Source organism: Acanthopagrus latus, chromosome 10 (genome assembly GCF_904848185.1).
Source record: "Acanthopagrus latus isolate v.2019 chromosome 10, fAcaLat1.1, whole genome shotgun sequence".
Classification (NCBI taxonomy): Eukaryota; Metazoa; Chordata; class Actinopteri; order Spariformes; family Sparidae; genus Acanthopagrus; species Acanthopagrus latus.
Window position 1 is genome coordinate 13,483,768 of NC_051048.1, and position 6,653 is coordinate 13,490,420.

Below are 6,653 nucleotides of genomic sequence, written 5' to 3' on the forward strand. Positions count from 1 at the left end.
CACAAATGTGTGCGGAGAATTGAGAGGCCCGTGTGAGTTGTAACTGATGCCTTGTCTGTATTTCCGCATCTTGGAGCAAAGTACTCAGACTTTTCTGACAACAATTTACAGACTTGCCTACACTTACAGATCTCCATCATAATACAAGTGGATAATACTGACTTTTATCTTGTCTTATATTTTGCAGTTGATACTTACTAATGGTAGACTTGTCTCTCTGTTGGGTGCCTGTTCTCCCCTGTAAACCTTGCTCCAATGCCTGGTTTGAAAAAAAAAAAAGTAATCATAATTATAATTAGCAGTTATCAGTGTTGGAAATGAGAATGTAAAAAATATTCAGAAATAAAAAGGGAATTACACACATACAACACACATACATAAGGCCAAATATAACATATCTGTAACATCTCTCCAAGAAAAGCACAAGCCTTATCATGTACTGTATTTCTGTGTAATTTAGGGAGGAGCTGATGTAAAAATCTTCAAAGCAGTTTGATATCAAAGTCCAGTGGGTAGTATGTAGTGGTATTTAGTCCATTCTAAGGGAACTGACAGAAATTGAAAATAATATTCATACACCTACAGGGGAACAAAGGGCATTACCTGCAGATTGAATGAAGGCCTGCAGTGAAGTTGTTGAAACTAAGAACCCCATAATACATCACAGCAACTCCTCAGGCACTTCTGGATCTCAGCAAATGCTGCATTTTCCCTTTTGCAAAGACACAGACAGGATAGGTCATGTTTATCTTTGTTCAACTCATTTCTCAGCTACTTAAACAACACCAAGTGAGAGATGAGGATGGCAGTAGCACAGTCATTCAATCTATTAGACTGATCAGGATTTTCTAATGGGGTAAATAGTATGATGTATGTAAATACCTTGAAAACATTCACTTATGTTTCCCTCTGACAATCAGCACCTTGCCATGATGAGGGTCTCTGGAATTAGATTAAGAAGTATCACTGAATTTATACAGTATGTATATAAGTACATGAAACTTTGATTCATTCCATCTTGGATGTATTGATAGGTATTAATTAAGTGAATAAAATATCCATTAACCAAGCAGTTGCATTTTGGCAGGTAAAACAAGTCCATCTAAAGCTTTTAAGGGTGGTGGCAGGGGACAGACACACAGAAGTTTCCAGTGTTGTTTTTGATGTACAGTAACATGTATATCTAATTCATTTACGTTTAATTTAATTCAATGTACATTTACAGTCAGCATATAGAGGAAAACTCACCCACAAATGAATGTTAACTTACTGCCACTAAAGTAATGTAAGGCAGACATTAGTTCAAGGCAGACATTTGAGGACATCACCTTGGTCTTTTGGAAACAACGATCAACATTCTTCATCATTTTCAAATGATAAAAATGACATCTGCATGTGCATCTGCAAAATGCATCTTTCTTCATCTGTCCATCACTGAATTTTCCTTGTTTCACAAACAGACAAAAGCACATGGCTCATTATTATGCAGAATCACAATCTGTCTGATATTTAATGATCTAGCTTCCCATGCAGCACTGATGTTCAGATGGTAGCAAAGGTTTAACCCCAGCTGGAATCGGTCATAAAACTTGAGGTGTTAACACAGCTTGAAGGTCCGCTAAGCTAAGGGTTTACAGCACTGCAAAGTACATTACCTGTAACGTTAAATTATGTAACGTAACGTGTCCTCTGCTGCTCACATCATGTTCACGTATTACATTTACACACCTTGTTTTCCTGGCTGAGCCACTGGTTCACTTCATTTACCGAGTAAAACAGAGAGAGAGAGAGAGAGAGAGAGAGAGAGAGAGAGAGAGAGAGAGAGAGAATCAACTGTCAGGTTACTAAGATAACGTTAATCACCTGTGACTTTAGTTAATTTAACGTTACTAAACGTTAGCTAACAGTTTGACAAGACCATCACTGTAGACTAGAAAAATTTGTATTTCCTGCGAAAATACAGTGTGAATGCTGAAGGCTGAAACGCTCTCGGAAATCTGTTGAACGTCCTGGCGAAAAGTTGAAAAAGTCGAAACGTTGGGAAAAAAAAGTTGAACATATTGATAGTTGAACAGTTCCACAACTGAACAAGAAGCAGAATGGTTGAAGGAGTTGAAATGGCAGAAAGATGAATATTTTAAGAAGATGAAGAGACAGAAAAGTTGAAGAGGGCTCAAAGAGTTTAAAAAGTGTAACATTTTCATAGCTGAATATGAAGTTGAATGTTTGAAGGAGCTGAAAAGGCAGGAAGATGAATATCTGAAAAGGTTAAAAAGCTGTGGCTTAAGAGGGCTGAAAACGCTTTAAAAGGTGAAAAAATACTGGAAAGGCAGAAAAGTTGGAGAGTAAGAGGGCAGAAAGAGCTTAAAATGGGTGCACACGTGCTGGAGCAGCAGCAGAGCTGAAGATGACAATGTTCCCATGAGAATGAATGGGCAAACGCCTGCCAAACTGTGATGAATAACAGGAGAGATTGCTGAACACGGTGATGTCCTTTAAATTTCTGTAAAGAATATTTTAATAAGATGAAAAAGGCAGAAAGATGAATATCTGAATAGGTTGAAAAGCTGTAGAGTAAGAGGGATGAAAGAGCTTAAAAAGGTGAAAAAAGACTGGAAAGGCAGAAAAGTTGTAGAGTAAGAGGGCAGAAAGAGCTTTAAAAGGTGGAAAAAGGCAGAAGAGGTGAAAGAATAAAGGCATAAAGAGCTTAAAATGGTTGCACACATGCTGGAGCAGGAGCAGATCCAAAGATGAAAATGTCCCCATAAGGATGAATGGGAAAACGTCTGACAAACTCCTGCAATCTTTGAAAAAACTGTAATGGTTATGGCCAAAATATGTAAGTTTGAAGGAAAAGAAGAGGTCTGAAAGAAGGTCTGAAAGAAGGTCTGAAAGAAGGTCTGAAAGGTCTGAAGGTCTGAAAGAACTCAAAAAGATGAAAAATGGCTGAAAAGTTTAGAGGTGAAAGGCTAAAAGAGCTTAAAAGGGTGAACATTTTGATAGCTGAACATAAAATTGAATGTTTTAAAGAGTTGAAAAGGCAGAAAGATGAATATCTGAAAAAGCTGAGAAGGCCGAGAAGCTCTGGAGTAAGGGGGGTGAAAGAGCCTAAAAAGGTGAATAAAGAGTGAAATGTTATAGAGTAAGAGATCAGAAAGAGCATAAAAAGGTGAAAAAAGACAGAAAACGTGGAAATGTAAATGCAGAGAGGGCTTAAAATGGCTGCCCACATGCTGCAGCAGGAGCAGAGCCAAAGTCGAATATGTCCCCATAAGGAATGAATGGGAAAACGCCTCCCAAACGGATGCCATTTTAGAAAAAACTATGATAGTTATCACCAAAATATTGGTATGTGGAGTTACAGGAGGAGTTGCTGAATGCGGTCATGTTATTTATATTTCTAGACAGTGCGAAATGAGGGCACAAGGAGTTGGAATGACAGAAAGATGAATATTTTAAAAAGATGAAGAGACAGAAAAGTTGAAGAGGGCTGAAAGAGTTTAAAAAATGTAACATTTTCATAGCTGAACATGAAGTTGAATGTTTGAAGGAGTTGAAAAGGCAGGAAGATGAATGTCTGAAAAGGTTGAAAAGCTGTAGCTAAAGAGGGCTGAACGAGCTTAAAAATGTGAAAAAAGACTGAAAAGGCCCAAAAGTTGTAGAGTAAGCGGGCAGAAAGAGCTTAAAAAGGTGAGAAAGGGTTGAAAAGGTTAAAGGATAAAGGAATAAAGAGCTTAAAATGGTTGCACAAATGCTGGAGCAGGAGCAGAGCCAAAGATGAAAAGGTCCCCGTAAGGATGAATGGGAAAACGCCTGACAAACTTCTGCGATCTTTGAAAAACTGTAATGGTTATGGCCAAAATATATATATGTTATGAAGCTGGAATGGTGTCTGTAGCTCAAAGTATGAAGGACAGGAAGAGTTGCAAAGTCGATGACTTTGGAAGAGGATTTGAGGATTTTCCTCAGTGTTAAATTTTGTTTAGAAAAAGCTGATTTTCTAAAGAAGTAGAAAAGGTAAAAAGAAAAAAAGTACAAGGTTGAAAGAGCTTAAAAAGTTGAACATTTTAATAGTTGAATGGTTTCTATAGCTTATGGTATGCTGAAGTTATAGCAGAATGAAATTTGAAAAAATCCCCATAAGGATGAATGGGAAAACTCCTCCCAAACCCCTGCGATTTTAGAAAAAACTTTAATGTTTAGTGCAAAAATATCTATATGGTGAACGAGTAGAGACCTGGCCGAACTCGGTCATCTGGTTTTTGTTTCTGGAAAGTGAGAAATGAGGGCACAGGAGCGAGAGAGAGAACAGGTACCGTCTGCTCGTCACCAGAAATTTCGGCTCAAAATTAACATTGCGGCTTATGGGAGAGCTGTTTCACTTCTTGTCGCTCTCGGGCTTCTAAATCCAAAACCGTAAGTCCCACATCTGAAATAAGACCATCAGCTGAAAGCCAACAAGATTTCCTACATTTCTATGCATATATTGTCTATGTCAAGTAAAAGATGTGGGAACCAAATCGAGCTAAAGAGAATTTTTTTCCCGTTTTTGGTGCTGCTCTACACTCTGGGCTGCGGCAGTTGATGATGTCACGCACTCTAGCTGGCGCAATGCATTATAGAATCAGAAGAGGAGCTTAAACGCCTTGAAACTAAAACTGCGATGATTTCAAAACCGTACAAGATTTTAAAAAACTGAATACATCGGTAATAGTTCAAGGTCTGCTGAGTGTTTTAAAGTTTGAATGGTGTCTCTAGCTGAAAGTATGAGGGAGAAGAAGAGGTTGAAAGGTGATGAGTTTTGAAGTGGATTTGAAGCTTTTCCGATTTGCGGCAATGTTAAATGAAAAGCTGAAGATTACAAGGTTGAAAGAGCCTAAAAAGCTGAACATTTTAATATTTGAATGGTTTCTATAGCTGAAGGTATGCTGAAGTTATAGCAGAATGAAATTTGAAAAAATCCCCATAAGGATGAATGGGAAAACTTTTGCAGAAAAAGCTGAATATTTCCAAAAGTATAAAAGGTAGAAAAAAGAAAAATACAAGCCATCATGTCCTAAAAAAGCTGAACATTTTGATGGTTGAATGGTTTCTGTAGCACAAAGTTTGTAGAAGGAGAAGCGAGCCAAAAAATGTATGGAAGAAGAATAATAACTAGAAAAACTGTATTTCCTGCGAAAATACAGTGTGAATGCTGAAGGCTGAAACGCTCTTGGAAATCTGCTGAACGTCCTGGCGAAATGTTGAAAAAGTCGAAAAGCCGGAAAAGTTGCAAAGTTAAAGGCCGAAAGAGGTTAAAAAGTTGAACATATTGATAGTTGAACAGTTCCATAGCTGCACAGGAAGAGGAATGGTTGAAGCAGTTGAAATTACAGAAAGATGAATATTTTAAGAAGATGAAGAGACAGGAAGGTTGAAGACGGCTGAAAGAGTTTAAAAAGTGTAACAATTTCATAGCTGAACATGAAGTTGAATGTTTGAAGGTGTTGAAAAGGCAGGAAGATGAATATCTGAAAAGTTTGAAAAGCTGTAGCTTAAGAGGGCTGAACGAGCTTAAGAATGTGAAAAAAGATTGAAAAGGCCAAAAAGTTGCAGAGTAAGAGGGAAGAACGAGCTTAAAAAGGTGAGAAAGGGTTGAAAAGGTGAGAGGATAAAGGAAGAAAGAGCTTAAAATGGTTGCACACATGCTGGAGCAGGAGCAGAGCCAAAGATGAAAATGTCCCCATAAGGATGAATGGGAAAACGCCTGACAAACTCCTGCGATCTTTGAAAAAACTGTAATGGTTATGGTCAAAATATTTATTTAATGAGTAACAGGAGACATTGTTAAACGAAGTGATGTTGTTTATATTTCTGGAAAGAATATTTTAAAAAGATCAAAAGGCAGAAAGTCCAATATCTGAAGAGGTTGAAAAGCTGTATCTTAAGAGGGTAGAACGAGCTTAAAAAGGTGAAAAAAGACTGGAAAGGCAGAAAGATTGTAGAGTAAGAGGGCAGAAGGAGCCTAAAAAGGTGGAAAAAAGGTTGAAGAGGTGAAAGGATAAAGGCATAAAGAGCTTAAAATGTTTGCACACATGCTGGAGCAGGAGCAGAGCCAAAGATGAAAATGTCGCCATAAGGATGAATGGGAAAACGCCTGACAAACTCCTGCGACTTTTGAAAAAACTGTAATGGTTATGGCCAAAATATTTATATATTATAAAGTTGGAATGGTGTCTCTAGCTCAAAGTATGAAGGACAGGAAGAGGTGCAAAGTCGATGACTTTGGAAGAGGATTTGAAGATTTTCCCATTTACTTCAGTGTTAAATTTTGTTTAGAAAAAGCCGAATTTCTAAAGAAGTTGAAAAGTTAAAAAGCAAAAAAGTACAAGGTTGGAATAGCTTAAAAAGTTGAACATTTTAATAGCTGAATGGCTTCTTTAGCTTAAAGTATGCAGAAGTTATAGCAGGATGAAATTTGAAAAATTCCCCATAAGGATGAATGGGAAAACGCCTCCCAAACGCCTCCGATTTGAAAGAAAACTGTAATGGTTGTAGCTGAAATATCTATATGGTGAGTGAGAGGAGGAGTTGCTGAACGCGGTCATGTTGTTTTTATTTCTGGAAAGTGAGAAATGAAGGCACAGAAGCGAGAGAGAGAAAAGGTACCGTCT

At 37.7% G+C, this 6,653-nt stretch overlaps 1 long non-coding RNA gene across 1 annotated transcript; it reads right to left on the reverse strand.

The window, feature by feature from the left end:
- Positions 1–217: 217 nt before the first annotated feature.
- Positions 218–924, reverse strand: LOC119027798. The gene is made up of 3 exons (XR_005077480.1): positions 883–924; positions 604–712; positions 218–259 (listed from the first exon to the last, which is right to left on the reverse strand). It is a non-coding gene; the product is annotated as an uncharacterized LOC119027798 (long non-coding RNA).
- Between the last annotated feature and the right edge of the window lie 5,729 nt (positions 925–6,653).